Source organism: Halichoerus grypus, chromosome 2 (genome assembly GCF_964656455.1).
Source record: "Halichoerus grypus chromosome 2, mHalGry1.hap1.1, whole genome shotgun sequence".
Lineage (NCBI taxonomy): Eukaryota > Metazoa > Chordata > Mammalia > Carnivora > Phocidae > Halichoerus > Halichoerus grypus.
Genome location: NC_135713.1, coordinates 185,410,036 through 185,425,563, shown reverse-complemented (window position 1 = coordinate 185,425,563; position 15,528 = coordinate 185,410,036). Strand labels below are relative to the sequence as shown.

Here is a 15,528-nt window from a genome sequence, read left to right as displayed (position 1 = left end):
GCTGCAAGTTTATTGATCTTTTCGGATAATCAGCTCCTTGTTTTATTGATTTTTTCTTTTTCTTTTCTGGTTTTTTTTTTTAAAGATTTTATTTATTTATTTGTCAGAGAGAGAGAGAGCACAAGCAGGGAGAATGGGAGGCAGAGGGAGAAGCAGGCTCCCGGCCAAGCAAGGAGCCCAATGCGGGACTCGATCCCAGGACCCCGGGATCATGACCTGGGCTGAAGGCAGATGCTTAACCAACTGAGCCACCCAGGCATCCCTCTTTTCTGTTTTGTGTTACTACTTTCTTTTTTCTGTTTTGAGTTTCATGGATTTTTGTTCTTATCTATTATTTCCCCTTACTTTGGATTTATTTTACTTTTTTTTCCTAGGTTCTTGAGGTGGTTTGAGACTACTGGTTTGAGACTTTTCCTCCATTTTCTTTTTAAAGTGATCTTTATGCCCAACGTAGGGCTTGAACTCAAGACACTGCGATCAAGAGTCACATGCTCTACCGACTAAGCCAGCCAGGCACCCCTCCTCTTTTCTAAAGTATGCATTTAGTGGTACATATTTCTTTCCCAGCACTGCTTTAGCTGTGTCCCACAGATTTTAATGTTATATTTTCATTTTCACTCGGCCTAATGTATTTTTAAATTTCCCTTGAGACTTCCTTCCTTGGCCCATGGATTATTTAGAAGCAGTTGCTCAGTTTCCAAGTATTTGGACATTTTTATGTTATCTTTTTGTTATTGATTTCTATTTTAATGCCATTATGGTCAGAGAACACATTCATTGTGATTTCAATTGCTTTAAATGGGTTGAAGTGTGTATTAGGGCCCAGGATATGGTTTATTTTGGTATATGTTCCTTGGACACTTGAAAACAATGAATATTCTGCTGTTATTGGATGAAATGTTCTATTAATACACATTAGGTCCTTTTGGTTGATGATCATGTAAATTCTTCTATATCTTGTTCATTTTTCTTTCTAGTTGAAGCCTGAAGACAGGACTTTAAATGAGAGGAATCAGGAGGAAGTGACTCACCCAGGTAGTGGGTGATGGGATAGAATATATTCACCCAATTGGCATTGATTAGGAAAGACTCCCTGGGGTTGCCTGGGTGGCTCAGTCAGTTAAGTGACCGACTCTCAATTTCGGTTCAGGTCATGATCTCAGGGTCCTGGGATTGAGCCCTGAGTCTCTGCTTCTCTTCCTCTCCCTCTGACGTTCCCCCTGCTTGCATTCTCTCTCTCAAATAAATAAATAAATCTTTAACAAGGAAAGACACCCTGGAACTTTCCCCACTTTTAACAAGATGCTTTTGAGGCCCTTTCTTTTGTAGATGTTCTACCAATGGAAGGGAAGCAGTGAGAGTGGGGAACAGAGGCCCTCATCCACCTGGAATCGGACATCCATCCCCTCATCTCTGGCTGGATTCACAGGGACACAGGTAAACTCAAGGTCAAAATTCTTCCACCCACAACCTTAACTTTTGCCCAAGCCTTCTCTGTCCCTTTTCAGAACCCTCCCCGCCCAGGAAGGGGGAATCTGAAGCTAATCTGTACCAGCCACTCCTCCCCAGTTGTTAAGGAAGGAACGTGAGGCTGGAGGCTGGATTGTCCCCTGACAACTGTGCCCACTGCCAAGAGCAGGACAGATGGGTTCCCGCCAGACGACGCTATCCCCAGAAGCTGCACAATTCAGGCTGTGGGGGGAGCCTGCCCTTGGGATTCAGCTCTTAGAGGCAAATGGGTATTGGACCTGGGGAGGTCCGAGGAAGCCTAGAGACCCCTCCCCTCTCTGTTGCTTGGTCTATAGAGATGGTACTAGGCAGGGCCTGACACCTGGAGGGACAGCTGAGACGAAACCTTGGATGAGACTCCACTGCAGGAGTGTGGAGCCTCCTCCTCATCTCAGAGCCTGGCACGGACTGGTCCTGCCTGGTGTGTGAGCCCTTTGGATTGGCTAAGGCTAAGAGACACCTAGGGCAGAAAATTCTCTTGCAGGTAATCGGGACTTGATGGTGTATCATTACCTGGTTCAGTTCTCCTTTTGGAGGTTCAAGACTAGGTTGGGGGGAGGGAAATACCTCATCCCCACTTGCTTTTCTTCCCAGATTCTCCTCAGCTTTGCAGATTCCTGCTCTTAGAGAGTAGAGGATATGTATTGAGGTGTAGTTTAAGCTTCAGGGCCGATCCCGTCAGCCCCTTCACTGAAGCGAGGTGGCAGAGATGGGCCCCCTTGGAAACCCCTTGGCAACTTGGAGACAGACTTCTCAGCCCGGAGAGTCACACTTTTGCCCAAAATGATTTTGGGGCACAGAAACATTCAGAGTACAAACAGTATATGGGGCATGGGAGATGCTTCCAAGGAAAGCTTCTCGTGGACAAATAAAATGCTTTCATTGAGAAAGGGCTTGCATCAATCGTCCCAATCATCTCTGAAATGAAACAACAATCCGTCTCCAGTTACTCACACAGGGTTGCAGGAGGCGCTCCCGAGGAAGCCCCTGGTTGCTTTGCACGTGAATGCGGGAATCCTTTGTTTCAGAGCCTGGCTCACTGTCTGGGAGAACAGCCTTAGGAAGGGAGGCTGTTGATTCTCAGGTCCAAGCCCAGTTCTGCCTATAAGGCCAAGTCCTCCCCATTTGGGGCCATGCTGGGAAGGAGGCAATGCTGGTTTTAACTGCCACCTACACACACTCCACAAGGGGCCCAGACACCACGTTTTCAGATCTCCCATGCCTCAGACCCCAGGGCACTAAACATCCAGATAGAAAATTCAGTCAGGCCACTGATGTTAAGACAACTAGAAATTTAGATGACTTCATTTTGTTTATCCAACTATTTTAATATAGGGGAGAGGAGAATGAAGAAAATACTCTTGAGTCTTCAGCTAGAGTGTCGCACATAGCACGTGACCCCAAATTCCTGGAGGGACACAACTTTGTAGGGCAGTTTTATACGAGTGATAGAAACCATGACAGTACATGAAATCAGCCACGTGTATTGGGACACATCTGATATTTCATGGCAATGATGTAAGATTCCTGTTTCTTGTTAAAATAGAAACCAAGACTCAGAAAATTATGAATATTTTGCTACGCCAACAGCTGAAAATGACCCTTCAACCACACCTCTTGGGAGACCCCTGCCACCGTCATGTCTAAGAAATTGGGGTCCCCAATCCCCATGCCCCCACTCCAAGCATTTCAGATGAGGTATCTACTGATGGGCTGGTCTGTTAAGTAATTGCACTTGGTTCAGTCACGTGGCTAATTCTTGTCCTGACCATTTCCTTAGATCTCCTTGCATGACACAGAAAGTTCATTGATAATTTGGACAATTCAGCTGGAGTGGGAGTAGAGAAACTCTGTGCGGGGCATAAAAACGGGCTCGACCCTGAAAGATCTTCATGAAATTTCTCCTGCTCCCTTCTTTCAAACCACTCTGATCCACTCTCAAAGTGGCATAGGGGAGAGATCAAAAACAACTAACAAAGGGCGCCTAGGTGGCTCAGTCGGTTAGGCGTCTGCCTTCGGCTCGGGTCATGATCCCAGGGTCCTGCAATTGAGCCCCACATCAGGCTCCCTGCTCAGCGGGAAGCCTGCTTCTCCCTCTCCCTCTGCCATTCCCCCTTCTTGTGTTCTCTGGCTCTCTATGTCTGTCAAAAAAATAAATACATAAAAACATAAATACATAAATAAAATCTTTTTATTTATGTATTTATTTATTTGACAGAGAGAGACACAGCAAGAGAGGGAACACAAGCAGGGGGAGTAGGGGAGGGAGAAGCAGGCGTCCCGTGGAGCAGGGAGCCCGTCGCGGGGCTTGATCCCAGGACCCTGGGATCATGACCTGAGCCGAAGGCAGACGCTTAACGACTGAGCCACCGAGGCGCCCCCATAAATAAAATCTTTAACTAAAAAAAAAAGAACAAGGCGCTCCCTCCAGGGTATTCATTTACCCTCTCTGTAAAATGGGGTGATTCTTTCCCTGTACCTCACACAAGATAGAAAATGAGATGGTACACAGGCACTTGGAAGATTAAAAAGCACCATACAAACATAAGAGGGTTTTCTCCCATGCACAGCTGGGACTTGAATCTAAACCATCAACTCGAAAGTCACTGGGGTCCACCACAGCTGCTTTGCATGGACGTAAACTCTGTCTCAGGCCAGGCCAAGAGCAGGGCAGGAGCAGCTCAAGGTGACTGGTGAGAGCCTGTGAGCTGTGTCAGCCTGCTGGGACCAGGGCATGGGACCTGAGAAATAAAGACAGCTCCTAATGCTCCCTGGGCTCAGAGGGTAGCTGCAGAAATAGCACTGGGCTTCCTTCTTCTTGAATATTAAAATGCTCATAATGCTCTCTCCATGTCCCAGATTATGATGTGGAGCTGGAAATTAGCATTTCGTTCCAACACACTGTGGCACCTTCGCTTTGGGGGTTGAAATGACTGTTTTTAATAAGCTGGCTCCAGGCACCCGTCACAAGTAATGGAGGTTCTACCCAGGAAGATAGATCACTTCTTGTTAAATGACCACAGGGCAATAAATTTTCCAAGTCATAACTCAGCTTCCAAATCAGGACTCCAGAGAATCGCTTCCATCTTTTAGCACTAATCCCCTCCCCCACCCGAGTCGCTGGGCCCCGCTAATCCTGACCATTGACCTTGGTCGCAGTTCTTCTTTGCCCTGACTCCTTGCACTTGCATTTGGGGGTTCAGTGAGATTCACACAGATATAACTTGCAGATGCAACTGTGCTTTAAGACTAGATCAGTGGAGGGGCGCCTGGGTGGCTCAGTCGTTAAGCATCTGCCTTCAGCTCAGGTCATGATCCCAGGGTCCTGGGATCGATCCCCGCATCGGGCTCCCTGCTCGGCGGGAAGCCTGCTTCTCCCTCTCCCACTCCTCCTGCTTGTGTTCCCTCTCTCGCTGTGTCTCTCTCTGTCAAATAAATAAATAAAATCTTAAAAAAAAAAAAAAAGACTAGATCAGTGGAGACAGGTTACAAGAAAGTACCAGAGCCTGAGTCTTAATGCTCTGCTATCAGCAAACTCAAATTTCTGCTATCCCAAGGATTCCTCAAAATTAGCTCATTATAGAAATTCAAACAAATGTAATCATATCCATTAATGTTGGATTTTTCTTCCTCTTAAATCTGAATACTTGCACCAGTTATGGGAAATTAGGACTGGTGTATAAATAATTTGATTTAAAGATACCACATAGCTAGTGAAATTAAACATATACTTACCTTATAATCCAGAAATTCTGTAGTATATGAGTTGATTTGTCCACCAGAAGAACTGTTCAAGATTATCCATAATAGCCAAAATTAGAAACAACTCCAATGTCCATCAAGAGGTGAATGGATAAACTAGTTGTGGTATGTCCATACAATGGAATAGCATAAAGCAATTTAAAAGAATAAACTACTGCTACACACAACAACATAGACAGATCACACATTTTGTTGAATGGCATAAAGCAGACCCAAAAGAGTATATTGTATGACTTTACTTACATGAATTTCAAGAACAGGCAAAACTAATTCATAGCAATGGAAATCAGAATAGCAATGATCTCTGGAATATTATACTGGAAAGGAACCTACATGGATGCAGGAAATGTTCTATATCTTATCTGAATGATGGTTGTTACATGGGTAAATATTCCTTGAGCCATATTCTTAAAATTAATGCACTATATTGAATTATGTTATACCTCCAAAGTGGGAGGGGGAGAAGCTTTTTTATGAAACACCCATGGTATCTTTTCCTGACATGGAAAGGTGTCTTTGATGTCTTCATCAGATATTGAAAATCCAATTTCATTCCGATCCTAAATGAAAGGGAGTGAAATGACAATAAAAAATTAAAAATCACAGGGCCACCTGGCTGGCTCAGTCAGTGGAGGTGGTAAGCTCAAGCCCCATGTTGGGCGGGGAGCCTACTTTAAAAAATTAAATTAAAGGGATGCCTGGATGGCTCAGTTGGTTAAGCATCTGCCTTCAGCTCATCCCATCGGGCTCCCTGCTCAGCGGGGAGCCTGCTTCTCTCTCTGCCGCTCCCCCTGCTTGTGCTCTCTCTCTGACAAATAAATAAATAAAATCTTTTTTAAAAATTAAAAAAATTAAATAAGACAAATAAATAAATAAAAAGTAAATGAATAAATAAAAAATAAAAATAAATTAAAAATTACAGCTGAATACCAAGAAGTGGTTTTAACTGTCTTCTATCCAAAGCACAACAGGAAATGACTGGTGCCAAATAGTTTGAAGGGTTTTCTCCTCTCCTTCCTCATCCCAGGGACTAAGCATGTGTTCTGTCCACAGCACATAATGCCACACCAGATAGTGCCAATAAAACTGGACTCAGACACCAGACAGCACTCCAGGCCCTCAGGGGTCCTCCTTGTCATCCGGGAGGGCAATTGTACCCACAGGCTCCGGGTCCTGCCTGCCATCTTTCTAAGTGAAAAAATAGATTACAAAATAGATCCAAACTGAATCTTTTTCCTGAAATTGTTTTTTAAATTTTTACATGATATAGAAAGCAGCCCACTTCTATTTCCCATGACAATGCTAGCAGGGTCAGCTGTTTATATGTTCATTTTAACCCTCTGTGTAAACCTCTTCTACCCTATTTTTACTCCTCTCCTGCTCACCAGGGAAATTCAAAGCCACGGAACACAATTAGAATAGAAAACCCATCTTTACTTACCAAGGGTTAGCACTGGGGGCAAGGAGAAGGGCCAGGCTCTTTCTCCCCCTCTTCACTAGCTGTCAAATATTTACTTTTGGGCTGTGTGAACCTAGCCAAGGGGTGCCCTGATCCAGTTTGGCCTGGTCCCCACCCCTTCCTCCACCTATTTCCTGCATTGTTCTCTCTCTATGGAAACAGACATAAACTTGCAGGAGTGTGAGAGCAGTTTAAAACTTTAAGTTCAGCTTAATTAATCTTTCACGCACATCCACACCCGTGTGACCACCACCCTGATCAAAACACGGAATATTTCAAGCACTCTAAACCCCCCCCCCCACCGTTTGTTCTCTCCCAATCAACACTGGGGAGGAGGAATTTTTTACCTAAAAAATGTGAAGCATTCTATTCCTTGAATTTTGAAGATTCAACTCTCATCTCCCTATCGAACATACTTAGGGGCATAACAGTGTTCTCTTTCTCACTTATGAATTATTTTTAAAGGTAACCATGGAAACTACCTCCAAGATCCATAATTGCAGAAATGCTTTTCCACCTGGTGACACACATCAAGGACTGGGTACTATGCAATCCTTAAAGTCATGCTCTTGGAGAATATTTAATGACACTGAGAATAATATTAAATTAAAAAGCAAGATACACAAATGTTCATGCAGAAGCTCAATTTTGAAATCATATGCATAGGCCAGGAAAAACAAATGAAGAAAATACAACAAAAGGTTAGCTTTGATAAACTTTGGGTGGTAGAATATGGGACGGGTTTTATTTTTGTCTTTTTATTTTTTATCTTTGAAATTCTTGACAGTGAGAACGTGTTACTTTTTTAAATAGGAAAAAAAAAACCTGTTTTCTTTTTAAGTGGGTCAACTGAATGGACTAACATTAGAGAAATGGTTTTCTGAATTATGACAGCTCATTTTGTTGCATATTATGCGTTTTTTAATGGCATTTTGAAGACTGTAATAACTTGGAAAATTGTCTAGGATATAAACAAAGTACAGTGTTTTTTAAAATCACGGGGCGCCTGACTGGTTCAGTCAGTAAAGCATGCAGACCCTTGATATCAGGGTCTGAGTTCAAGCCCCATGTTGGGTGTAGAGCTTGCTTTAAAAAAATTAATTAAAAAGAAAAGAAAACCAGGACAGAGTGCATATAACTAAGGTGGGGAGGAGAAGGCACAAAGGTAAATCGTACAGTGGTTGTAAAACAGGAGTCCTGAAATCACAAATGGAAAAAAAAATTTTTAACGGTTTTTTATTAAAAAGTTTTAAAAGTAGGTGTGGGTTTAAAGCCCCATATTTTATTTTCTGCGATCTGGATATGTTTTTTGCACTTTGAGGGTTGGTTTTTTTTTTTTTTTTTTTTAAGGCAGGAATGTTGGGGGTAATCATTTCAATGTGTTTTAGTCTGAAGCCTTTGGGAAACTGTAGATGTGGCCTGTTTTACTCTGAATCGGATTCCACAGAAACCGTTGTGTCCAACCCTGTAAATCCTTAATTTTCACAAATGCAGCACCGGACTAACGCAAAAACGACCCAAGTGCCGAAAACTTACTACGCTTTCTGGGAAGCTCACTCCATGAGATCTTTGCATTTATTTTCCCAAACAAACGGCTTCGTTTCCGATCGAATGATTTCTCCTGTACAGAGCGGAGGGGAGGGGAGGGCAGGGATGTGAGAGCCGAACAACAAACTAAAATTGAAAGCCCTTCTCGTAGCTTCTGCCTCCCCGCCATCCCCCGCCCCCGACGCCACCCCCCCCCCCACACACACACAATGTCCCGATTGCTTAGGGTTCTCCTGATCCGGGTGCCAACCGTGGCCCAACTTGCCCTAAAAGATGCAGCCCAGGTCGGTGAACTTGACCCAGGTGCCACGCTTCTTACCCCCCTCCTCCCCCGCAAAGTTAGACAAAGGGAGAAGGCCTGACTGGGTTCTTTCCAGGGCCCAGAAAGCCTGAGGATCCAAGGTTGCAGAGGAAAATAAAAACGACAAACCCCTTTGATCCGAGTCCCATAGCAGGTAAAAGCCAAATGGGGGGCTGGGTAGAACTTGGAGAGCATTATCCTCACACTCTCTCTGGCCTCTCCGGTTTGCCAGTGTGGACCTGCCTCCGGGCTCTTGATCTGGCCCCAAATCAGGAGGCCAGGAGCTTTTCGTTGGTTCGCCAGGACTGGGTGCCTTCTTGGTGGTCGCCGAGCCGCCGGGGCTCCTAGCGGGAGGGGAAGCCGGCGGCGCCCCGGACCCGGAGTAGTTGCGTGTCCCCCCTGCCCTGCGCGCCCCGTTCCATGCCACTGCATCTTATGAAGCCAGGAAGAGACCGCAGGATAGAGTCTTTGATCCTCCCTTGCTCCAGGATCCTAGATTCCTTTAAAAAACAGAGGAAAAAGGAAAAACCAAAAACACCATCTCCGTCTCAACAGGCCGCTCTGCGCAGCCTGGCCGCCGGCCCGTCGCTGGGAAGGCCGCGCCAGGTTCCCGGGTCTGGCGTCTCCGCAGGCCAGTATTTCCTCGGCCACCGACATGGGGGTGGGGAGGACGCCCCATTTACCAAGTTCAAGGTTCCAGAGCCTGAGGAGACCGAGGGCTCCTTGGGTCTCCGCCGCCGCCCGCTGGAATGACCGGGCCGAGGGAGGGGCGCTTTGAAAACAGAGGCCGCGGTCTCGGAATGACCTACTCGAATGTTCTCCAATAATTCATCTGATTTAGCTATTATTCGCTGGCTATTTTTTTTTAAAGATTTTATTTTTAATCTCTACACCCAACATGGGGATCGAACTCACGACCCTGAGATCAAGAGTCCCGGGCTCCACCGACTGAGCCAGCCAGGCGCCCCTCCTTTGCTATTTATGCGTTTGTTTTTCCTAGTTATTAAAAAAAAGAGAGGGGGGGGATTTTGCTGCCTAAAAATAAGGTAAGAAAACATGACTTAGGAAAGAGGGAAAATGAAAAGTTACATTATGTCCATCCTGACTAAAATACCGCTCTAACTTGCCGTAGGGCCTCGATAACCGAGATTTTTAATGCAGACCGGGCGAGTTTTCCGCGGAAGACAAAGAACAGACGCTTGTTGATAAAGCAATGCAGACTTGGCTGGGAGAGGCCCGGCCTCTCGCGTTCCGGATCCTTCCACAACCCTCCCCTGCGCCCTTTCTCTCCACCCGCTCGGCGTCCGGATCCAGCTCCCCGAGGGGTGAAGGAATGTTTACGGCTTGACTCAAGTTCAATGACAAATCCCTGCCTGGAGGGGGAAGGGCAGCGAACTTCAACCATCAATCAGACAAAGGCCGAGCGCAGGTCTTGGGCGAGGCTAGAATCGGGGAGCCGAAGGTCCTCAGGAAGGATAGCGATCCCGCTCTCCGAGAGCGGTCTCTTTCCCCCTGCCTGGGGCCTGCGGTGCCCGGCCGGTGGCGCCGACACCAACATTGGGCTCAGGCCCGCCTGCGCGGGGGGGGCGGGGGGGGCGGTCACCGTGTGAACGGCGAGAAGCGTCTGCTCACTGCGCAGGCTTCGGCCGGCTCTCCGAACCCAGTGCTAAGGGCCTGGCGGGCTCCTCCGCCTGCTCCGCCCAGCTAGAGCCCGGGCCCCACCAATCTCTGCACAACCTGTGTTTTCCAGCCTCCTCCCCGAGTTTTGCTCACATCTTCCCTCCCAGATTTGATATTATAAACGTCTTCCGAGGTGCACTCCACCTGGGGGAAACTCTCCCAGATGCCATGGGGAGAGGGGTGAATCTTTCTCACTCCTTGTGGGAAAGCTTTGTCCCGGTTGTAGTCATGGACCCCACCACCCCATGTCAGAGGTCACATCTGAGGAAGCTGTAGACCCAAGATCTGGCAGCAAGGGGGGAGGCAGGGCTCAGGGGGATGGGAGATGGTCTTTCCATTGTCTCTTCTACAGCCTCCCACCCCCAGTGGGAGATTTTGCATGCAGTAGGCACTTGGTAAATGAGTAGTGGATTGAACTAAATTTCCATTTGTTTTTAATCCCGGTTTTGTTTTTTTACTTATGCAAATCTGCCTGGTGCACCCAGGAGAAGCTAGGTCTAGGGACTTTAAGTGCACCTGTGTGTCATCAGGGACTGGCTGCTGATAGAAACAGGCGTTTGTCAGTGTCTAGGGGACCTTGTGAAAAGAGGCATATGGGAAGAGACCCGGCTTCCTGTTCTCTCCGGGTGGTGTAGACAGAGGAGCTCAGACATTGAGAGCTCCTGCTTTGGGGATCAGCTCTGCCGCAGCAGGCTGAGGGACACCGATCAAGTAACTTACCCTCTCTTGGTCTCAATTTCCTCATTTTATAAAGTGTGCACTCAATTGTAGGTTTTGCCAGTGTGATAGCAGTAGCCCTGAAGGGGGCATGAGCAGAAAGAGTCAGCTTGGGTGGAGGGAAAAGGGGTACCTGTGAGTCCTGAGTGTGCTTGTAGATTACCCTGTCCATTACCCTAAGACCAACGGATTAGCAGTGTCAGTGCCTAAGGACTTGGGCATGTGGCCCCCTCCCATGGCTGTTGGTGGCGGCTCTGAGCCCCAGTCCACATATGCCAGCAGCGTTGGTCCCCTCCAGTTGCTTCTCAGACCGTGGCACTTACCAAGCTTCTGAAAAGGAGATCAAGTCCCACGCTCTTCCAAGTGAGCCAGCTAGGCGCACCCCGATTTATTTTTTTAAGGTCCAGAGCCTTTCTCTTAAGGGTGAGTCAATCATCAAATGTTATCATTACAGTTAATTTTCACCGAGTTTTCAAAAACAGGTGTGTTGTAAAGAATTATGATTTTAAATAAGAACAATAGCAATAGCATTAACAATAATATTAATTTTGTCTGTGCCAGGACTCCATTCAGTCGGAGACAAACAGAGGGCATCTGGGGGGCCTGGCGGCTGGCGCTCGCTCCCACCGGACAGCCTCTCTCCCCCGCCCAGGCCGCGCCCGTCCCGCATGCTGCGAAGCGCTTTCTGCTCAGGCAGCTGCGCGTCTCTCCAGGAACCAACGTGGAGATGCCCTCGCCGGGCGGTGGGACTCTGGTCTCAAGTCCCTTTTACCCGCCCTTCCCTGCCCGCCTAGACCGCGGAGGCCCCACATTCCTGGGAAGACCTCTCCAGGGCTTCCTGAGGCGGGTCCCAGACTGAGAGAGTGGTAACGCCGTAGGCCCACGGAGCAGTTCGTTTACCTTATTACGGAGAAGCGCACTCTTGGAGGTATTGAAGCCGGCGGGTCTCTGGTCTGAGAAATGGGCGCATAACAGTCTTGTTCTCTCTGCAAAGGCCAGGCCCGGGATTTAGCTTGCGCCAAGGCCCTGAGCTCGGCAGGCGCCGGCCTGAAGGTTTCAGCTTCCGAGCGGCGCACGGCTTGGCTGGCGCACCTTAGGCTGGACGAGGAAGGACAGGAGCGCGGCACTGGGTGCCCCCCTCCCAGCAGAGTCTGGGGCGGGGCTCAGGGAGAGGGCGCACCGCGGAAGGCTCCTCACCACGGGCGAAGGCCGGAGTGTCCCCTTCCCAGTGCAGACCGAGGCCTCCTCGCCTCCCCGCCAACCTCGGCTGGGTCGACGTCTCCAGCCGTTCTCCAGGTCTCTCCAGCCTTTCCCCCGCAGCTTGACCTTCTCCCTCCTTCCCAAGGCCGGAGGTGACCCCCCACCACCCTTCTTCCTCCCTTCCCCCCCCTTCCTGCAAAGCGTTTAGGAGAGTGGGGGCGGAGGCGGTGCAGACCCTCAAGTTCAATGGCAAAGTCCCTGACCCTCCTCTCCCCTCCCCTCCGGGCTCCGGCTAACTCTCTCCCTCTTCCTCATTCTGGAGCCGGTTGAACTCTAGCTGCCGCCGTCCCCTCTCTCACTTCGGGGGGCAATTTAGAGGAAGCCAGTGGTGGAACTCTTTCCTTCGCCCGCTCAACCACCCCCCTTCCCCTTTCTAGACAGAGGCAACTTGTAGCGGACGGAGGCTTAGAAAGGCTGGTAACGCTTTCCCACTGGATGTTTCTAGTCTCTCTCCAGGCCCAGATCAGCGCCTGGGGCGGGGGGACGGGTGCGGGGTGTGGGGGGGGAGCGGAGGGGTGTCCCACTCGGGCGAGAGGCCGAGGGCCGCTCTAGTGCTTTCTCCCCCCTTTGTTCAGGTGGGGGAGAATAGGATACACATTTCTTCAAAAACAGCAGAACCGGCCTCCCTTCGCCCCAGCGCAGCGGGCGCCCCGGCGCTTTAGTGCAGGTTTACGTATCTAACCCACGGTGGTGGCTCCGCGGTTTCTATTAGACGCGGGCGGCGGCACAGTTTCCCCCGAAGGAAACCTAATGAAAGCGCAGCACTTAGGGCCTCGGATAAAACTTTAATGAAGGGGAGGCGGGGAGGGCGGTTAGCTTCGCGTTGGAGGAGGGGAGCCGGGCCGCTGGGAGAACTGGGGGGCTCCATGGAGCCTTTTTCCTGCCGCAGGGGCAGCTTCCGGCTCTGGAGCGACTACAGTGGGAGGGGGTGGGGGAGGGGCGGGGGACACCGCTGTGCGGATTCTCCGCGGGCCGCGGCCTAGCGGGGTCCCGAGCGGCCGGAAGCGTTCGCCAGCGTGAGTAAAGGACCCCAGGCCTGGAGCCTCCGCCCAGCTCTACGCCGGGCTGCTGCCGGAATTTAGATTCGAAAAGAGCTTCCGGAGGTCGTCTACGCACTTCTCCACCACTGCCCCCTAATTCGGCCTCTGGAAGCCTAATAAAATACAACTGCTTTGGAGTTAGAAGTGATTTCAGTCCTGGGGCCGGCGTAGACGGACCCTCTGACCCCGTTTGGACGCTTGCTGAGACTCACAGCCCGAGGTGTTTGGCTCGGAGTGCGGGAGAGGGCGTGGAGCGCGGCTCCGAGGACAATTACGCCTCGCTGGTGGGGGAAAGACGCCCGGTATTTTCGGGAGTATATTTGTGCGCTTCCGCATGCATTTGTTCATGAGAATGTTGTCCGAATTTACCTATTTATGAACGCTGTGGTCACATGTTTCAGTCTGAATAATTTTTAACAAGACACGCTCCCCAGTAGCTAAAAAATGGCCCTATTCAAAAGTAAATCACTGCAGACAAGCAACTGTAGATATATGGGTTTTGTTGAAATTGAACGCAAATTAGTGAGAGATTTTTAAACGCTCGGCCTGGGTGGGAGGGGGTATAATTTGCCTCGGGAGTAAAACTGGTGTTTGGAAAGGGGTTTCGTGAAAGGATTTAAAGCCAAACGAAATGTAAATTTGTTTTGTTTTGCACAGGTTCCATACAAGTACATCCCTGCGGGGGGGGGGGGGCGATGAGGGGATGTCGCCGCGAACTGCTCTGCGGAGAAGAGAACACCCCGGCGGCGCGAAGTCCTAGACCGGGGCCAGATGGCGCCGCGGCCTCGCTCCTGGAGCCCCGACTAGCCTGTTCTCTATTCCACATCGCTCGTGCTGCCCCGCTTGCCTTCCTCCTGGTCTCCCGCTAGCCGGACCGAGCCATCTGCCGACGCGTTGGCCCAGTTCCAGGCGGCTCCGTGTCCCGGAGCTCTCACAAGCTGCCCCAAACTCTCCAACCCCGGAGGCCGGAGACCCCCGGGCATTCGGAAGCCAGCGGCTCGGTTGGGGGGTTAAGGCCCCGCCGCCCGGCGGCTTTCCCTGAAATAGCAAACTTTTGCCGGCAGGGGGCGCCCTTGCCTTTGTTATAGTCCACAAACTCACACTGGTAGAGAAATCTCTAAAATCCCAAATCTTTTGTTCGTTCTGAAATTATTGCGAACGAATAATAGAACGAAACTTTAAGTCCCTGGTAGCGGTGTGGAGGAGTTAGAGCCCTGGGAGGGCAGAGTCTCGAGGTCTCTGACTCCTTTCAGGCCTCCACCTAGGCTGGCTAGTTTAGTCCAAGTGTCAGCCCCTTTTGTAGCCTTTCCTCTCCTCATGTGGGGACCCCGCACCATGGAGCCCCCTTCATTTGTCCCACACCCTACCCATATGCCTATAGGCACCGAAGTCTCGCCATTCCTGAAGCGGCGAGGGCGGGGTCTGCTTACACTACCTTTGAGATAGTGTATTATCAAAGCTACTTGCTGGAGACTTTGCTTGAAGGAGAATGTGAAAGGCAGGAAATAACTTCCTCTGAGCCAGACGCTTTACAGAGGAGCTGAAACTGGACCACGGGGCTTGGAAAGGTTTTTTTTTAATCACAAAATTAACACTACCACCCCCAAGCAGACACACTATGAGACCCTAGAGGGGAGGGTGACCAGCCGCCTTTGGGGCCTTTCCCCTCAGCCCTGGGTTCCTCTTTGGTAAATAGATTTAGAAGAATCTGAGTTGCCTCCCAACTCATTCCCAGGAGAGGAGCCAGGATGGTAGGCTGTAAACCCCCCAATCCCTCGGCTACACAGGGCTTCCTGGAGAACCACGAGGCTGAGCCAGCTCTGAGAGGCCATTGGGACAGTCACGGCAGGCCTCACAGGCTGCTCCTGCTGGTGCCTGGGATCGTGGGTGGTGCAGGTCCTCTCCACGTGGAGCCTGGCTCTGGATCGCTGGGAGCATGTCTGCCAGGATGCCCCAGCCCAGGCTGCAGGAAGACCCAGGGCAAACCCGCTGACTTGGTTGCAGAGCCGAGGTGGTGAATTCCACAGGGCACTGGGCCCAGGTACGTGACATGAGGGAGGCGGCACAGAGGCGAAGACTCCGTGTCAGGGTCCTGGGCTCGGCAGCTCTGCAAACAGCCAGTCTGCCCCAGGTTTCTGGAATTCCACACTATAAGTCTCTGTCTACATGGACAGAGAAAAGAGAGTTGGCGCCAACACGATCCTCTACCCACCCAGGATTCAGGGTACTTGGACTAAACCGGCGCAAAGTGA

General features: G+C 49.8%; 1 long non-coding RNA gene across 1 annotated transcript in view; it reads left to right on the top strand.

Moving 5' to 3' along the window:
- Positions 1 to 13,968, top strand: part of LOC144381017 (uncharacterized) — a 51,435-nt gene extending 37,467 nt beyond the window's left edge. The window contains exons 2-4 of the long non-coding RNA XR_013445418.1: positions 1,330 to 1,437; positions 11,538 to 11,904; positions 13,934 to 13,968. This is a non-coding gene — a long non-coding RNA (uncharacterized LOC144381017). The remainder of the gene's footprint in view (positions 1 to 1,329; positions 1,438 to 11,537; positions 11,905 to 13,933) is intronic.
- Positions 13,969 to 15,528: the final 1,560 nt, after the last annotated feature.